Source organism: Crassostrea angulata, chromosome 2 (assembly GCF_025612915.1).
Source record: "Crassostrea angulata isolate pt1a10 chromosome 2, ASM2561291v2, whole genome shotgun sequence".
Classification (NCBI taxonomy): Eukaryota; Metazoa; Mollusca; class Bivalvia; order Ostreida; family Ostreidae; genus Magallana; species Magallana angulata.
The window spans coordinates 79,244,008-79,264,382 of NC_069112.1; the positions used below are offsets into that span (position 1 = coordinate 79,244,008).

Genomic DNA, 20,375 nt, shown 5'->3' on the forward strand with positions numbered 1-20,375 from the left:
GCCAGGCTCCTCAGGGTCAACATTGGTTTTACTGTTTTTCACGAGGCCAGTCTCCTCAGTCATTTTAATGTCAGAAATTGTTTTACTGTTTTTAACGAGGCCAGTCTCCTCAGTCAAGTCTGGGTCAGAAATTGTTTTACTGTTTTTAACGAGGCCAGTCTCCTCAGTCATGTCAGTCTGTAACTCTTTTCTGTTCATCCTCCAATACTTCCGCCGTGGCATCTACAAAAAATATCTTTATATATAAAGACCATGAAATGTCATGCAAAGACCATTTTTTATTAGAGAGTTTGGACTGTGAAAATAAAATGAACTAGATGTAATTATAATTGGGGTGTCATGTCATATTAAAGTCGCCCAAACAATCAAGGCTATCATTGGGGGTGGGGATGACCAACATGGGTCAAACTTTACAGACAAAAAGTGTTAATACTTAAATATTTCTCTTTGTGAAATGTTATGAGGTTCATGAGGGGTCATTCACTGTTTATCAGGTGAGTCGACATGACCTAAGAAACAATAATATACATGGTTTAGGAATGGGGTTTTCAACCGTTTTCAACATATTCGGGCACTTCCTGTTTGAGGGGGGTCAGGACTACCCCCGGGTCCATGACCTACATAGACCATTTGATGCCCCTTAACACAAGGATCAAGAATATATATAGTTTAGGGGTGGAAATCTCGATAGTTTTCAAGATATTTGGGCACTTCCTGTTCGAGGGGGGTCAGGACTATCCCCGAAGCCCATGACCTACATAACATTTGATGCCCCATTACAGAAGGAACAAGTATACATATGATTTAGGGGTGGGAATCTCAACCATTTTCAAGATATTGGGGCATTTCCTGTTCAAAGAGGAGTCAGGACCACCCCCGGGGCCCATGACCTACATATCTTTTGATGCCCTTTTACACAAGGAACAAGAAAATATATGGTTTAGGGGTGGGGATCTCAACCGTTTTCAAGATATTTAGTTATTTCCTATTTCTGGAGGGTGGGGATGACCCCAGGGTTAACACCTAATAAACCTCATATATTGCCTATAATTCAAATGGTCCCCACCATTATAAACTACTGTTTGTTTACCTGGCATGAACTTCTGTGACTTTTTGTAACCTTACTCACTTGATCGATGAATACACTTGAGTGGGAAAAATGCTGTCACATGATATGTTAAAGAGCTATTTAATGTATTGACAGGCATGTTAGGCCTATAAAAATTTTTTGTGTGTTTACGGTAACACTGATGAAAAAATTGGGTTAGGTAGGTAGGGATCTTTTTTAATTTTATCATATTTTTTCCTGCATGAACCCTAAAAATGTTTGTTTGCGTCATATTTAAAAACGGATTTTTTAATAGAAATAATATAAAATTCACAATCGGATAAAAACAGATCTCTAAAAATGGTAGCATAGAGGAATTTTTGTAGGTTAGGTCGGGTTATCCTAAACACACAACTTTTTTTTTTAGGCCTTAGTAATTACTCTAGTGTACTAAGGACCACCCATTATTTTCATCTTTATTAAAAAAAAACAAAAACAAATGGCTACAAACTAAGATGATTTTCCATTGCAATATTTTCTTAAGAACAACGATATTCTAGATATCACAATGAAAATGAGTCAGAACTACAGAAACTGTTTAAAGGACATTGTTTTTGTTTACTCTTTCAAATTACCGGTGTTATAAACTCGTAAAAAAAATAACTAGACACTCAGGGCTGACAGCTTGTATAAGTTGTCAGCCCTGTTAAAATTTAACCAGCCTGGAGAAAAAATTTGACATCTGTTTTTTTTTTATTTGCACGTAAACCATTCAAAAATCTGTTCTCATTTTGTTCCTTCATAAACTTGTCGTTCTGTTATCGTCCACTAATCTCAGCGGAATTTTTGACATACGTCTTTATGGAATTTCTGAGAGTATATATAAACTTAACTGGAACTCTTAAGCATTTTTGAAGGCGTAATGCATGTGGATATGAATTAAAAACATAAACAAGTTCATAAGATATAGCTTTCCAAAAATTCAAACATATTTTTATTTAATTAAATGTTGTGAAAGAACTAGGTACATTAATTGCCAAAAATGGACAATATTTTACTTAAAGATAGATATGAATATGTAGCTTCCTTAATCCTAAAATAGAATAGTTTTCATAATTTCAAGTCTTCTTTATTTTTAAGTGTGCCGCTGCTCAAATACAGGGCCATTTCAGTCATGTTTTAATGAAGTCTCATTTAGCATTGTAATGTATAACAATAAACAATTATCGCATTTATATGACGCACTTCATAATGGAAAAACTACATGTGCAGCTGAATTTCTACAGGAACAAAACTTTAATTAAGATTTGAACCATTTAACCAGAACCAGAAAACTAACATTTTCTGTTGATAGGAAATTAAACAATGTTCAAAGTAAAAAGTTGAAGCGGGCAGTTGATGTAATTCAGCATATTTCTATCCTAACAACCAGCCAAAGTTGTCTGCGATTTGGAAGAGACGTAGCAGCCTCAAAGTGTTTTAGCCTCGATGAGATAACCCTATTTTATTCAAAGCATAAATGCAAACTCTACTTATTCGTCATGATTACATGTCAAGCATAGTCTACGTGAACTAAATGCTTGTAATAACTGTTGTTAATTGACCATAAAAGAAAAGCGATAGAGTGACAAGAATTAGTTTAAAAAATTGAAAACACCGATCCCAGTTTTATAAACAATTGGCTCAAAAAATATCCATGTCCAGTCGGGCGCTCGTACAAACAAATTTGTTCGCCCGTGCCTAAAGTTATTAATTTTTTTTGTAGATTTCAGATAATTCTTTGGAAAAGAAGGACCCGAGAAAATAGTTATCTGTAACACATCATCTTTAGTAATTTTTTTGCACATTACACATTACAAGTATTTAATGCTTGGTAAGACATTTCTAATGATCAACCAAAATTTCAGCATCAGTCATAGAATCATAAGAAAAATACAGAGCCCACAATCAGGGTTTGACACTAAGTTTTTTTTACTTTGGTGGACCGCAGATTCACTGGTCAAGAATTTTTGGTGGACCTTCACAAAGTCTGGTGGACCTTTATTAATGTTGGAATTTTTGTTGAATTAATTTACTCCATGCTATTCATGTTTATTAAATGCAATTAATTTGAACATACACGTGTGTAATTTTCTACTTTACTGAATTAATTTCATTTTCCTACATCATCATCATCATTTCCACTAGTAAGACATATTACATGTATATATAAAAAAAATTTACTGGGTCACAATTTTTTGTAGGAAGATTTCTCTTCTCCCCAACAGAAAAATATATAGAAAGAAGTTTGAGAATCAAATCAGGGAGACTCCATTTTATTTATTAAGTTAACAATGATATTCACAAACTAAAAACTTATATTTAAAATACTATTAAATATCTTGGTACAGACTATACTTAAAATACATGTAAATTGGATTACAATGTAGAAGCATGTCCACGGCAATAAAAAATCAAACTATTTTTTTTTTTAAATTAAAAGCTTGTCTAATTTGAAATTTGATTTAATATTTACTTAATCTTTTGTATTTATATATCTAATACAGATAATATCTCATCATTTTGTAAGCTGAGTGACAAATAAAAATCTGTCTCTTTACTTCAGTGTAGTTAGGGGTATAAGACTAATCCAATGACCCATTTACCACGGCTATGTAGAGGATAGCCAACTAGTTAAATTATAATTGTTTTACATGTAGTTTTTATTTTGTATTAATAATGGGTTTTTTATTAATCAACTATCATTTTATTGCCAATGAAGTTGATTTACACAATCATAAACTCAGAGAACAGAAAAACTTCAACTTCTTTTGATGAGGAAATTCTGATGAAGTTACAGTGTTCATAAAACTTCATCGATTCATTTTTCGTTGTCAATTTCAATATAAGAATTTGCATTAATAATCTGATTTTCATAATGAAAGTTTAAAACTTTAGTGGACCGACGGTCCACCAGGTCCTGAACTGTTGGTAGACCTTCTCAGTTTTTTAGGAACTCAGGCCGCCTATCTGCCATTAGTGTCGAACCCTGACAATTCTGCTAGGTTTTAATCATAGACACCTGAAGTTATATTACACCTTTCATAAATAAAAATCGCCCTTCAATCTGCATGTACTGCCTTAGATATGTGACAAAAGACTAAACGGTGGATGGAAGTTGACATTTAATTGCAGCATACTTTGGGTAATCCCCTTCAAATATAGTACTGGTACGTCTAATGAACATTCAAAAGGCGTTAATTTTGAATTCCATCAACAGACAAGTTATATTTTGAAATATTGAAACAAAACATAGCGTAGGAAAATCTCATTTACATACAGGTGTCAACTTCCGTCCACCCTTCAGACATTTATCACATATCCAAGGCAGTAGATGCAGATTGCAGATTGTTATTAATGACAGTTGTAATGTACCATTTTGGTTGAATTGGTTGTAAGCTTAAATGTTGAATGACCGATCGGGAGACAGAAAAGGTCGCAAAATAATTTTACAGATGAGTCAAGCAGAACTTCCAGCTGATGTGACAGTTTGAAATAAATCCAAGAAGGCCACGATGGGTACCTTGTGTCATTAGATAAAAAGATATTTTTATTATGAAAAAAATATAAAATGTCGGGTGCCTCACCGTGCCTGTGGTTTGAGCAATGTTTTTTGTTCACATAAGTTTAATGAATTCAAGTTAAGATTTTTAAACTTGGTATTTACTATTCAGCATTTAAAATGTAAACAAACAAAAACATGACCTAAGCTCTATGTACTATCAAAGAATTGTAAGCAAAGCTCTATATCTTGCTCATAACTTGAGTCTTGAGATTCAAATATGGTTAGTAATCAGAAAATTGTAAACAATAAAAACAGAGAAAATCCACGATAACAAAGACGGAACAAAAATTATTTTTTAAATCATACATACACCTACATATATCCCTTCATCGAAAACAATGTCTGTTTAGACCGAATAGACTATAGAAAATGCTAAACATATTCACGTATTACAATGCATATCAACCACTGCGCAGAGATTATACCGATTTACCAAATGCATGAATCGTCTTTCACATGTTGTTGATACATCAGATTTTGCTCATTCTGCGCAGGTTAACAATCAGCTGTCTAAATCATCGAAGTTCGTGTTTGATTTAATACGAAAAAATACAGGCGATTGTTCCCCAAGTTCTAAAGCACAATGAAAATGAAACAATCTAAAAACCACCGTCGCGTCACAACTGAAAATATCAACGCATTGAAATATTCAACCTCAGTTTACTTCACACAATAATCGGCACCAATAAATCTTGCAAGTTCAAACATTACCTTTGCGCGTGAACTGTTCCACAACAATCAAATTAATCGGTTTGTCAGAATGGGTCGAAAATGGCCGCTTGAAATCAAGAACCTCGTTTCCAAGATGGAATGTCGTCAAAAAATTTATCTGGTATAACGAACCCGAACTTATAAACAGATTAAACCCCCTTTATTATTTTTCGTTATAAGTTTATAACTCAAATTTGGTACCGAAATAGCTCTTAATTTTTGCAATTTATATTTTTCTTCCCATAAGGATTATTCATACTAAATTACGTTGAATTTGCCTCAGTAGTTCTTGAGAAGAAGATTTTTTAAAATGCACCCCCCTTTTTTTTTACAGTTTTGAGGTTTTCTCCGCTTTCAATGAAAATTTTTCTTTCATTTCTGCAATTTATATTCATCTTTCCATAAGAATGCTTTGAGCCAAATTTGGTTGAATTTGGTTAAGTGGTTTTAGAGAAGAAGATCAAAATGTGAAAAGTTTACAGACGGACAGACAGACAGACGGACAGACGGACAGACGGACGACGGACAAAATGTGATCAGAAAAGCTCACTTGAGCTTTCAGCTCAGGTGAGCTAAAAACACATGATGTATCGTATAGTGGTTAAATCTATAACGTCATGGAAGAGTGTATGACGTCACACCTTTATGACGTCAAAGTACGTCAACAGTAAGGTACATAAATCATATATAGTTAGGAATAGTTATCTTTCCTTGTACATTCAATTTTGTACATGTAAATATAAAATTCAAACACTTTTGTTTAATTTGGGTACATATTTATTATACAATATTAAATAACATTTATAATTGATTAAAATTAAATATGCATAAAACTAAAATACCCTGTATTTTATTTTAAACTTTAGATAATTTATATATAACACCATATATTTTTGTTATTAGAAATATCCACTATATATACGAGGAAAAAACATAATACAATTGTTGAGAATTCGCTAACTGAGAGTCTGTTGGGAAATTGCGCATACAGTCAGAGCAATTGCGATTATAAAACAACAATTGCAGCTCCTCCGAATGGGTTTATAATAGGAAAGAACAATGGATATGCAAATATAATTATCTGAAGACATTTTGGACTTGTCTTCAACTTATTTCAGAAATATTCTAAATAACAATTAAAACAATAATGAAACACAGCATATATGAGTAAACACTCTTCCTTGTTATGTCAACGTCCCATAATGCTCTCTAATGTTTTCACCCGTGGTGCTATGCCAAAAATTGCCGACATTTTAAGTCGTAATTTACGGTGTCTTAAGGTTTGGGGATACGTTTTGAGTACCGCATATGCTTTGGCGAGACTCAAGAGATTTGTTACATGCTTCCATACCTTCATACTGAGTTGAGATACGTAAATAAAGACAAACAAAGTCATGGATTACGTCACAGTGCTCTCGCGGTATATTTTCCGCGATAAATTTAGAGAGTCTTGGTAAAATGGGTCGGCTAACCCGGGCCGGGGCAAAATAAAAGCCGAGGCAGATCGATATTTTTCAATTTTCTTTGTTAATAATCAACCAATCTCATTGAAATTTTCAGGATATGTCACCACGCAGTATAACTGTATTTGCTGTAAATATTTCTGCACATGAATGTGTATTTATCGACGATTGTTGTTTTCTAAGTTGGTAAAATGGGTAGGCAAACCCGGGTCGACATATATTTAAATCCGAACAAAAACACATAAAATACTAATAAGAAATAGTCATTTATTGAAAGGAAAGTAATAGCGAGCGAAGCAAGCTCTAAGAACCAGTGTGCGCGGGAAAAAGAACGAGCTAAACCTACATTTCATCAAACAAAATTTGTTGTCTTCGTCCCATTATGCTCTCTAATGTTTTCACCCGTGGTGCTATGCCAAAAATGGCCGACTTTTAACTCATAATTGACGATGAATTCAAGTTTGAAGACACGTTTTGAGTACCGCATATTCTTTGGCGCAACTCAAGAGATTTGTTGCATGCTTCCATATCTCCGCATTGAGTCGACATACGTAAACAAACACAAACAAAGTCATGGGTGACGTCACAGTGCTCTCGCGCTTTATTTCCCGCGATAAATAAATTTAGTGGTGGATCAAACATCTGTAATGCGTGTACTAAACTATTTACGTATAGACTGTGATACATGCCTCATTGAAATCTGATTTGTTTTTATTTTGTTTTGTATTTAGAGATCGTATAAATATGAACTAGAAAGAGCCATACCTCATTGTCATATCGATCAATTTTTAAGCTAATTGTGCATGCATGTACAGTAGACAGGTAAGTATATGAGTAAGGAGGAAATAAATAATAGGAAATATTGAACTAAATGAAAAGAAATAAAGTGAAAAAATAAACAGTTAAATAAATTATGTAGATATTGCATATAGTCACACAATTAAATTTAAAAGTGGAAAATTACACACCTACAAACAGGGACCATGCACACACACAACATTTTCTCTCTCTCTCTCTCTCTCTCTCTCTCTCTCTCTCTCTCTCTCTCTCTCTCTCTCTCTCTCTCTGGAGAGGGGTAGGGTGTTGCGCTGTATGTATCGTAACCATTACAATTAGTACTTTTGGCATACTTATTGTAGAAAATACTCTCAAAAAGTCTTTGACGTTCGTTGATACCTAAATTACACAGGGTTGACAATGATGCAAGGTATGTGTAATTCTTGCTGCGCTCGCCAGAACGGTAGCACCGTAAAACATATTAAATAGTCTTTTGCTTTAAATCTGACTATTTGATACGGGTTTTTAATATAAATGGATTATGTACGTCTAGCATTAACGGCATCATCTATGTAACATAAAACATTTAGTATTATACTGGTTTGATAATATGTTTTACGGTGCGACCGTTGGGGCGAGCGCAGCATGTGATCAAATAATGAATTATGATAAATCAATAAAAATAAAAGTATCAACGTAACTGAATTTGAATGCAAAATAAAATATAAACATGCCTTTTTTTTCTAGTAAATTTTCATTATTCAGAATTTATAAGATTGTTAATTAATTTAAATATAATTTATCTCAGATACAATGTTGTTAAATAATAAAGATTTTAACATAATGTTAATTGCAGTTTATTTCCTCTTTTCTTGTAGCAGACATTTTTCTTAAACTTATTACATATAAAAAATTGACTTATCATAGAGTCCCCCCCCCCGTTTAAAAAAAAATGTAATTTACGTATAAAATAGCTGATCATATAAGAAAAACGGTTTTGGACCCCCCCCCCCCCATGGGGAGGATGTAATAAATGTGAAAACAAAGATACCGTTGAGCAGTTAAAGAGCTAAATGCATACTACGCACTCACCATTCCTTACCCGGATTAGAATTTCCCTGATTTTGAGAATTTCTTTTTCATTTTGCTTGTAAATATTTTTTGAATGATGCTGCCGCGCCCCCTTTTAAAAAACGTTCCTGAAAATTACTGTAAATATATAGTTAATAAAATAAATGTGAGCATTCATCCAAATGAGAGCAAGTTACAACTGTTTTATTTCCTATTTAAAAAAAACATTTCCCCATTCGTTAGCTTTGCAAGATTTTGAGAAGATTTTGGTATTTATATTTCAGCAGATTTACAATAACTACTTAGAGTAATTTCCCCTTATTGTGACGTCAAAGTTCACGTCGGTCAAGTGTCGTCTGTCTCTTTGAAAAAAACCCTGAAAAAAAAAACTAAGTGAAATATACTTTTTTGTTTACTTAAAAAGTATGATATTCTTGAAATTACACAATTTATCTGTTTCTCAAAAGTTTAACTTTTTGATTCTCACGAGAAGGAATCAAGTCTAGTGAGATCGTCCGACATTGATAAATTGCATTTTGGGTCGAAATTTACTGACTCCGAAAAATTCTGTGGGATCAATGTGCAAGAAATCCATTGTGACGTCACTCGAAGGAACGACAACTCTGTTAGTCTTACGTAATGGAATTAGTTTATTTACAATGCATTATGTACATAATCTTTTATCTTGTTCTCGTGATAGTGTGAAATGGGAAACCTTATTTATAGGGAATTACTGGGACGATTAAAACAAGGCATTACTGGTCCGATTTACTGACGCCAAAAAAATCCGTTGAATGAATGTGCAACAAGTCCGAATTTTCTATTCACACACGCCTTGCCGGTAGAGCTCGCTTCGCGCCGGCGCTGCGCGCCGGCGAGCTGCGCTCGCTATAATTCACTTTTAACGTTACGATACATTCCCTGAGAACTATCGACAGGAATGCAGATCGTGACGTCAAAGATAACTATGACGTCATATTGTATGAAGTACAGACAAGCGACTTTCTACATATCGTCGTAAAATCCATCGGGAAGCCTTAACATCCTCGCGATTGTGACGCCATAATAACGTTAAAGTAGCGGAATGTTAGAGTCACAGAGCAAAAAGGCACCAAAATAATAGCAAATATTACAATAATTATGATTCAATTACATGTATATAACATGTATATAATAAATTTTTCACTGAATACGATTAAGTTTTGGTTTAAATAATTTAATAGAGTGGTCTTTCTTGGCTAAGTGCAGTATTTTATTTTCATTTGGAAGTTTATGAAATGGGAATAGTTTAAATTTTTCCTGGCCGCATTCAGCAAAATGTTCACAACATGGAATATAATGATCACCTGGGTCTTTAATCTGTTGCTTGTGGACACGAACACGCGCGTTTAGTTTCTCCGTCTGTTCAATATAACATTATTTGCATGTTGGGCAAATAGCACAATAAATAACATTTTGCGATTTACAATTTATCGACAAATTGGCGCGAATTTCCATCCATGATTTTAGTAGAAATGTTTTCCATTCTTCTATGTAGGCACATGTACCACATCTCTTGTCGCCGCAGTTTTTCACAAATGGAACTTCCTCCCGCATTGTAAATAGGGCCTTGGTCAATATGTGTTTAAGATTCGGTGCTTGTCGTCGGCTACTGATTATGTCCTCGGATTGTAATAATTTCTTCACATTTTTTGACTGTTCTTAAATAGGGTAAAGTCGTTTTGTGTCTATTAGAGTATTTCTGTTTTACGTGGATTGTGGGTCACAACAAAAGCAAGTTACTCGTCGTTGTTGCGAGTAGTAGAAGACCGGCGCTGATTACGTAGAACATATAATGCATCTTGCGTCGCTCTTTTTACTCAAACGTTGATTAAATTTGTCGGGTATCTATGTCGTTGCAGAAATATTTTTAATTCTTCCAGACGTTTAGATAGTAAGATTTTGTCTGTGATGATTGTACAAAATATCCTTGGTAAGTTAAACGTAATATTGCGTTTTGTGTTGGAAGGGTGTCATGATCTAATATCCAGATATTGGTGTGTGTCCGTGGGCTTACAGTATAAATCCGTTGTTATGCATGACCTATTTTTTCTATAATACGTAGATCTAAAAATAGAAGCTCCTTGTCCCTTTTCTCCATTGTAAGTTGTATTGATTCATTTAGAGTATTAAGTAATGAATGAAATTTCTCTAAGTCGTCTTCCCCTTTAGTCCAGAAAATGAAATATTCGTCAAAAATGCGTTTCAAATTAGATCCTATATAGGTACTAAGTTAGGCATGAAACAATTCTGATGTTCTTTTAAAAAGTGTATTCTCTAAATACCCCATTACTAACGTAGCATATGTGGGCGCAACTTTAGTCCCCGTAGCGGTACCTTTTGTTTGAAACAAGAATTTCCCGACAACGTGAAAGAGGTTATTCTCCAGAACTAATTTTAGTTCTTCAAGTATGAATTCTTTAGAGAACCTGGCGTTTAGATTTTTCGGATGTCTTTCAATCCAGAAATGTATGGCCTCTAGTCCTAATGTATGTGGGATGTTAGTATAAAGACTAATAACATCGAAGCTGACGAGAATTGTTTTAGGATCAACACTTTCAGGAATATAGTTCAGAAAATCCATATCATCTCTGAAATTACTAGGTTATAATTCACAAAGAGGTTTCATAATAATGTCCAGTAAGTTACTATATATATTCATATATAAAAAACGATTTCTTATATTTAAATGTGGACGACTCTCTGAATTTTATCCGAGGTCATTGGTGTAACGGAAGGAAAATTTTCAACAATAAAATGTTAATAAAAATTGAAACATATTGCATTGAAAATCTTAGTCAGACGATATAATATCAGTAGTTAACAAACGATGAAAGAGTAACTCATTAATTTTCGAATGAATGACATGTGATTACATATCATGCATCGATCAAACGTTTAGCATTTTTAAATTGACTTTAACTCCTCATAGACAGTTTCATGGTCAGGACGCTCCAGTGTTGTGTAGTCCCAGTCTACGTCAGTGCATTGTACTCGGACATAACCTTGCACTGTGACGTCACCACACGTTCCGGTACCTTGTACATTCTCGTAGTGCTCCGTCATGAGTTTCTCATCTAACTGAATAGTCTGGTCGCCGTTTGTATCCTTTTGATTTTTATTACCACGGCGAGTTTTACAGATTACAATTACTGCCACTACTAGACATGAAATTCCGAAAAGAGTTGAAGGAATGCAGATTACAACGATTGCATCTGTGGGTTTGGATCCGTCCTCTGAAATAAGGTAAGATAAATTATCCTTTTTCTTTAACAATTTATTAATAACATATACTGATGATTATATAATGATATTTTTGTAGTCTACATGTTTTTGTTTATTTGAAAGGCAATTTGAAACTTACGTTTTTCTCTAAGGGATGCGCATGATTCACCTTTAAAATAGATTTAAAACAGCTTATCGTTTGACAGAACAAAATAACATATATTAATCTACAAATCCCATTAAGTAACTTATACCAGTTGCATGGTCAACTGAACAATGTGGAATGACTAAGTACTTGAATTTGAACTCAATATCAAATTACACTTAGTTTCGTTCGAACTTTAGTATCAATAGGAATTGATATTAGCATAGTACAGTATTAGTTCATAAATCAAATGTTGACCGTTGAGAGCCATAACCAGCATGTAAATTACTGTTAAAGCCATGTTTACCACGTTTCAATGCTACTAACACACAGTACTTGAAAAAATACCATTTAATGTTAATAAATGAAATGAAAAATAAAAGCAGTTTTAGTAAATGACCATTAACAACCGCCCTTACATCATCAGGGGTTGACGAACAATTTATTTTATTACAGCTTTGCAACCGAAACCAGTATTCACTTCCAGGGGTCAATGGCCCATGATCAAATTTTACTTCTCTGCCTTCACCAGGGTCTGTTAAATTTCTTACTTCTGTCCACGTTGAGCCCACGTTTGGATACAGAATAAAGAATTGATCGTAGCCCCCGTTGAATCCAGAAATCCAAGTAAGATTGATGTATCTATTTGTGAAGGAATAGCCAGTGAAGTTTAAGGGTGTTTGTGGAATGTCTGAAACACAGAGATAACGACCCAATAAGATAATTATACCTGTAATACAATAACTGTCAAAGGTAAACATATTATTAAGCAAATCACATTAAGTACGTATTTCGAAGTCTCGGTAAGACATCTTTCACAAATCTTGTCATTTATAAAGGTTTTATAAGCTTCTACACAACACGAGTCACCTAATGTTATATCAAATAAAACTGTCCAATGTGAATCACTCATCGATTAAAGGTATGACTGCGAAAACATGAAAAATTGTGTTATCATTGGCAAATATATAATGTGTTTCAGTATCTAACTATTAAAAAAAAGTCAACACACAATTTACTTGCGTTTTCATTGCATCTGTTTCAGGATTTGACTACATATTTTTTTTTAACCTGTGATGATAACCTTTACTGTAGTGATTGTTTGTGTGCACAGTACCCGCAACGTTATTTTTTTACAAGATAAACGATAGGATAGGATTCACGCACGATAGGATAGAATTAACGCACGATAGAACAGTATACACGCACGAAAGGATAGGATACACGCACGATAGAACAGTATACACGCATGATATGATAGGATTGATACACGATAGGAAAGGATAAACGATGTTCATGATAAACGTATGCTCGCTTTAAACGATATTTACGAACAAACTGATAAAGGCAGAATTTGAGAGAGGACACGTACAAATACAGATTTACGTGGAATTTCTTTTTAGTAACAATTGTCGAGTTGTTAATTATCGCTGTATCATTTATAGAATGTATAAAAATGACCAGTTAATTTTTTTTCAACTAAAATTATGAGCTTTAATGAGCAATAATTTTTTTGTATTGTTAAGATTGTTTTAATTACCGAACACCCTATCCGATCGCCGCGAATACTTCAGCCCGAGAGTAAATCACTCGGAAAAAAGCGGATTTAATTATATAAATCCAACTCTTGTATAAAGTAATATATCTGTACATTTCTTTCGGTATAAGAAAATGATGCATTAAAAACGCATTATTACAGACAAGTTATATAAATATTAATTTTACGCAGATACACATTCCGCGTACGATTTGTTAACATTGTTTTCATTACCACAAACCTAGCTGATTGCTGAGAACATTTCAGCCTGAAATCAAATATCACATGAAAATAACGGGTTCAAAATACAACTCGGGTTTTTATTAAATATAAAAATGTTACCTTGTTCCTAAGAACTTCGTTTTTCATTTTCAATGTTAACAGATATGATTGACATATAATATTGGTTAATTTTGATCTAAAAAAAATTAGTATCCTGACGGAATGTTGGATAGAATTTTACAATTCTTGTTCGATAAATATTCGTATACGGCGCACCGAACGAGTTGCAACTTAGTAACTTATGAAAAGGCACAAACGATTAACACGATAGGATAAACGGAAGAATTGTTGAAATTAAACGATAAGCCTGACAGGATTAACGCACGATAGGATAGGATTAACGCACGATAGAACGGTATGCACGCCCGATAGGATAGGATTAACGCACGATAGAACAGTACACACGCACGATACACTAGGATTGATACACGATACGATATTATGGGATTGTAAAAAATAACGTTGCGGGTACTGTATGTTGTTTGTATGTAATTTAGCGTGTAGTTTCCAAAAGTAACTAATTATATCAATACAGTAATATTTTACATATATACATTATACAGTACAATGAAGCACTGTGAGTGAGGCAGCTCTTTTCCTAGATCCTTGACATAAATTAGCTTTACATCCAAATCCATTTGATAATTATACTATTTTTTTAGGCAAAAAGAAAATAATTATTCGTAATGATCCCCAAATCTAAAAAGATTTTTCTCTATGTAAAATTTGTATTAATTTTAGTAGATATAAACATAAATTTTCGTTATTATAAAAACTATTGATTACTTTAACGCTTACATACTACACTGTTTTATCAAACTAGTTCAATATAAACGTTTTATAATTTGTTTCTCAATTTTAAACAGATGTATATGTTCTTCGTGTAATTTGTTTTCAACAAATCACTGAAATCTCAAACCCAAACATTTGAATTGTTTGTTTAATAAATCAGTATAATTTTTCATGTTTTTCAATCACCCCTTTTCCCCAGCTGTATACAAATTCACGAGGTACACGGTGTATATTGTCAAATACTCAAGGCAATGCAAAGGGACATTCGAGTATGATTACAACAATATGTTCCAAAATTTATGTTGCAAAAAATACTTACCTTTGATATCAAGTTGAAAACCCCGTTTTAATGTATTTTCCCCCCGATGTGCTATGCAGCGGAATAATAACATGTTTTTCTGAACTGCTTGTTTTAAAAATGTCCCCATCATTGAACGACCATCGCTGAATCCATCGGATGTTTTTATTTTCCATGTTATATTACACGGTGGATTGCAATCCGCTGTACAAACAAAGGGGCCAATAGTCCCCCATTTCATTACCGTTAATTTGCCACTGATGTTAGTAAAGGTTCTGGAGTAATGGTTAGTCTATAAAGATACATTTGAATGAAGGAAAACATATTCAGTAAATCACCTTTATAACGCAGTGCCAGGGACGAACAAGTTTGATTTGTAGTGAGGAGGATTCATAGTTAAATGAAGAAACAAAATATTTATTGATAATATGAGTGTTTGTATTTTCGACAATTTGCTAAAAATAATAATTTACAACAATATTATTTAAAAATCTATCCAACATTTGTGATATTAAAAAACTGTACTTTATATGACTATTGAAAATACAAGCAATTGGTACATCATATTTATGCTCAACGAGTGAAAACTATATATATATTTGATTTTTAAAACAGCTAACAAATTCATCATTTCATCATATATTATAGGTGTATTTGACATTAATTTAAATGTGACGTGTACGAATGCTGTTGAAAAAATACAACGGGGATTTATTCAGGTGATTTTTTATATTTGAACAAGGGAACCCAAGAAAATGTGTGGCTATTATCAATTTATGAAAATACCTTGTTTAACTAAGGAATTGCTTTGTAATTTACATGCCATAGTTTCATTTGACATGAAATTAAAAGTTAAAGTGTACCAGGTTATATTTTTTATTAATCAAATAAAATTATTAAATTGTTTTAGATACATGTATGTAAAATATTGGGTTGACAACTGAAAATAGTTACTTTTCCTTTTTTTTATTTTTACTTATGACATTACCTAGTAAGGTTGCAAAGGCCACTTTCGGATAAAGTTACGGTCGATATTTCGTTTTGTAAATTCGAGAGTTACCTCATTTGAAGGCTTATGAGTGTTGCTAAAATTTATGACTTTAAAAAAAAAATAAATTAACAGGGGGATTCAAGAGATTTAGTTACATCAGTCATGCTTACACAGAGGGTTGATCTTAACTGGGACACTCCTATCAGACTCCAGACCATCTTCTGTGGCTGTACACGAGTACCTGTTGTACTTGAGTTCCCTAGTAACATATAATATCAGGGTCTCTCTGGTTTCTTCATTTATCTTCGTATCGTTGACAAACCATGTGTAAGACAAGGTGACGACTTCTGAATTGTAGTCAGGGGCTGAAGTTGTATCAGAGTATCTCTGGTTTCTCCTCTTTTCCTTGTGTCGTTGACACACCAGGTGTAGGACAAGGTGAGGAGCTTGATGTAGTAGTCAGGGGCTGAGATTGATTCACTGGAACAGGTCAATGTTATGTATCTATTGACCTCAACATTAAAGTCTCCTGTTATGTTTGGATTCGATGGTCTGTCTTAAAATATGTGAGAATAAGGTATAACAATTGTAGGGCATGTAAGTTTGAGTTTGAAAAATATTTTATATAAATAAAGAACCTTTTGTATTTGTTTCATTTTACGCAATTTTTCTACAGAAATATTTCAAACGGATGTTTATGTTTCTTGAGCAACTAACTAATACGTGTTTTATCGTAACCTATGTAATATAGAACAATTTAGAATGTTTACTTTGACTGGGTTATTACATTCTGTAAAAACGAAAAGAAATGAACTATTTAAAATAAAAATTGAGCAAAATACTCTAAATTTATTAAAATTCCAAGTGGCTTAATCTTTGTGATGTTCGTTGATAGCCTTCGCCCACCAACTTGCATTAATTATGTTTTACTTTTTCTTACTGAAAATGCAGTTGTTACCTTATATCATTTACCTACTATTTATCTCAGCGATTAGTTTTTGGGTCTAAATGAGTAAAACAAAACTTTCAACTACCCCCCCCCCTCCACAAGAATAAAAGTTTTCATTTAAATTGTAGCCTTATTAAAAAAATAAGTTAGACGGTTTTTGTTGACTGTATGTTCATCGATAAGGTTTGCGATGTATTTACGAATTCCTTACCTTTGTATACATGTATCTAACAAAATATATCTCCGAAAAAAAAAACGGGTTTTTGTTATGTAACGCTTACTTTTACTTAATTGTAATACAAATGTTTTAAAAAAGGTTCAGCGATCATAGTTAATTCTTTTTGCAACTATTGACTAACAGCGCTATAGAGTCTCTTTTAAACTAAATCGTATTCATCTTATTTATTGTATGTTTATTAATTCATTATAACCACGCAAATGAAACAACATTTATTTGCAGTAGTTCATATCGATAAAGTTGTATGAAATAATAAACAAGACTTACCTTGAACAATACAAAGTAGTCCACATGTCATTAAAATTACTTGGAATAGCAGCATTTTCAGCTCTCGTTACTCATAACAGTAAAATCCTTTTTTATTTTCTGATAAAAAGAGTATACTATGCGTCGCCCTCATGGTCAAACATAGAAGAAGAAAGACAAATAAACAAACACATTCATACATACATAAATACATAGATTCACGCATACATACATACATACATACATTATCGCAGTGTGTTAACATTATATAAATAGTGCCTGTTTAGGAGGGTAACAGTTGAAATTGACACCCCGAGAAAACCATTGTCAACCGACGCGAAGCGGAGGTTGACAATGGTTTTCGAGGGGTGTCAATTTCAACTGTTATCCTCCCAAACAGGCACTATTTATTTTGTTATACTGAATGTCTTTTTTAAAATTTTTAAGAAAATTTTACTGCTTTTATATAGGAATAACGTGAATTTTACAGCGAACCGTACGCGCATAATTTTCGCGCATGTAACATTTTTTAATGTTACCCGTTGCCAAGTGCGTTGCTAACGCTGAGGGTAATAGTAAATATTATTAACTACGTCTTAACCAATCAGATTTCAGTATTTAACATGAAAGTATAACACAATGATCTTGTGCTCCGACCTTCACCAGGAAGGAACTTCTCAGCTCAACAAGTTTGAAAATATTTAGAACAACATTATATGAACGAGGATTTTTTTCTCATGGATAATTTGAATATTACTCAGTCTCAAATAATCATAAAATTACTTAGTCATGATGATATATTTTAACATTGTTTTTAGAAATGGATTTTGAAAAAAAAGTTTAAAATTGTCCTAGGAATTATACATGATTGATATTTTTGATTTCAGGGACAATAGCATAGTAATGGCTTTCAGTCACATTTCCAGACTATTTACTTAACATTCGGTAAACTTGGTGGTAGGGTTTCATCCTGTGTTAGCTGCAATACTTGGTTTGAAGCTAATAAGATTTTGTAGGGTACTTGTAGCAGTAATTAAAGTATTCTCTCAGTTATCAAATCGTTCGGGTTACTATACTCAAAACTCTTTACAAAATCGGATTTATAGGTTTATTTCTGATGTTCATGTAACTGAAAAACTTTTTGCAACTAAAAACTTGTTACAAACAGCTAAGAAATATAAGCTCTTCGACGTGATTTTTAACGACTGTAATATTATTTTTAACAAAAAAGAATATTCAAAATTGGTTATCAAAACAATTTGGGCAGAGGAAGAAAAACAATGGCATAGCTCTCTCTCTGTGAACCCTGAACTCTCTTTTTTTAGTAGAATACATACGAATTTGTACCCTAATAAGCTTTGGCAAATTGCTAAAGAGGAACCCTCAAAACGACTATTGATCAACTTTTTAGTTCAAGTTTCATCAAAGAAAACTGTATGTAAAACTTGTCCTTTATGTTATAAGGAAACAGATAGCTATAATATGCACCTTGTTTTAAGCTGTTATAATCTTTTAGAAGACAGAGAAATTATGCTTGAAAACATTTTAGAATTTCTTGATGTCAATGAATATGTATTGTTTGAAAATCAAGATCCAGAATTACAGTTTTTATCCCTTATGGGATGTGTCAATGATACAAGTTTTGAAAATATATCGTATACAAAATGGAAACAGATTGTTAATCGTTGCATTTATGTTGTATAAAAACAGAGGTTTCTTTGCAATAGACTGTCGTAATTTATAAATGTCTACCAAAATATGTACATATATAAATATGTTTTGTTTCTGTTCTATTTTCACTTGAGTTTATAATTTGATTATGTAATACTCTCCATTAATTTGGAGGAAATAAAGAATATCTTATCTTATCTTACATTATCGCAGTGTGTTAACATAATGATCTTGTGCTCCGACCTTCACCAGGAAGGAACTTCTCACTTCAACAAGTTTGAAAATATTTAGAACAACATTATATGAACGAGGATTTTTTTCTCATGGATAATGTGAATATTACTCAGTCTCATAATAATCATAAAATTACTTAGTCATGATGATAGATTTTAACATTGTTTTTAGAAATGGATTTTGAAAAAAAAGTTAAAAAATTTTCCTAGGAATTATACATGATTGATATTTTTGATTTCAGGGAAAATAGCATAGTAATGGCTTTCAGTCACATTTCCAGACTATTTACTTAACATTCGGTAAACTTAGTGGCAGGGTTTCATCCTGTGTTAGCTGCAATACTTGGTTTGAAGCTAATAAGATTTTGTAGGGTACTTGTATCAGTAATTAAAGTATTCTCTCAGTAATCAAATCGTTCGGGTTACTATACTCAATGACCATTAAACAAAACTCCTTTGAGATGCTTTAAACTTAAAGCAGTGCTTGACATTGGACATGTTAAGATTCCTTTTTCGTACCAGCACTATGACCTATCATTTTGCAGTAAACACTTAAAACTCATTTTCAGAGAGCATGATTCTTAATGATTAAAGTTTGTCAACTTCCCCCGTGTTCGAAATGTCTAGTTAAACCGGAAGTGGCATTGATATCATCTACTTTTACTGATATATGAGTTCGAATAAAAGAAGAAGAATACATTACACTGTTTACACACATTTTTAAAATTGTTTATTCAATCCATCATATTTAGATATACCATTGGTATATAAGCTAAGATAAAACACCTCCAGGATTTTTAAATTTCATCTTAGTGAAATCACGTCACGGTTGATGACATACTACAGTACCCGCAACGTTATTGTTTACATTCCTATCCTATCGTATCGTGTATCAATCCTATCGTATCGTGCGTGTATACTGTTCTATCATGCGTTAATTCTATCCTATCGTGCGTGTATACTGTTCTATCGTGCGTTAATCCTATCCTATTGTGCGTTAATCCTATCAGGTTTATCGTTTAATTTCAACAATTCTTCCGTTTATCCTATCGTGT

General features: G+C 33.0%; 1 pseudogene; it reads right to left on the minus strand.

The window, feature by feature from the left end:
* Window positions 1-10,778: 10,778 nt before the first annotated feature.
* LOC128174888 (uncharacterized) lies at window positions 10,779-19,858 on the minus strand (annotated as a pseudogene).
* Between the last annotated feature and the right edge of the window lie 517 nt (window positions 19,859-20,375).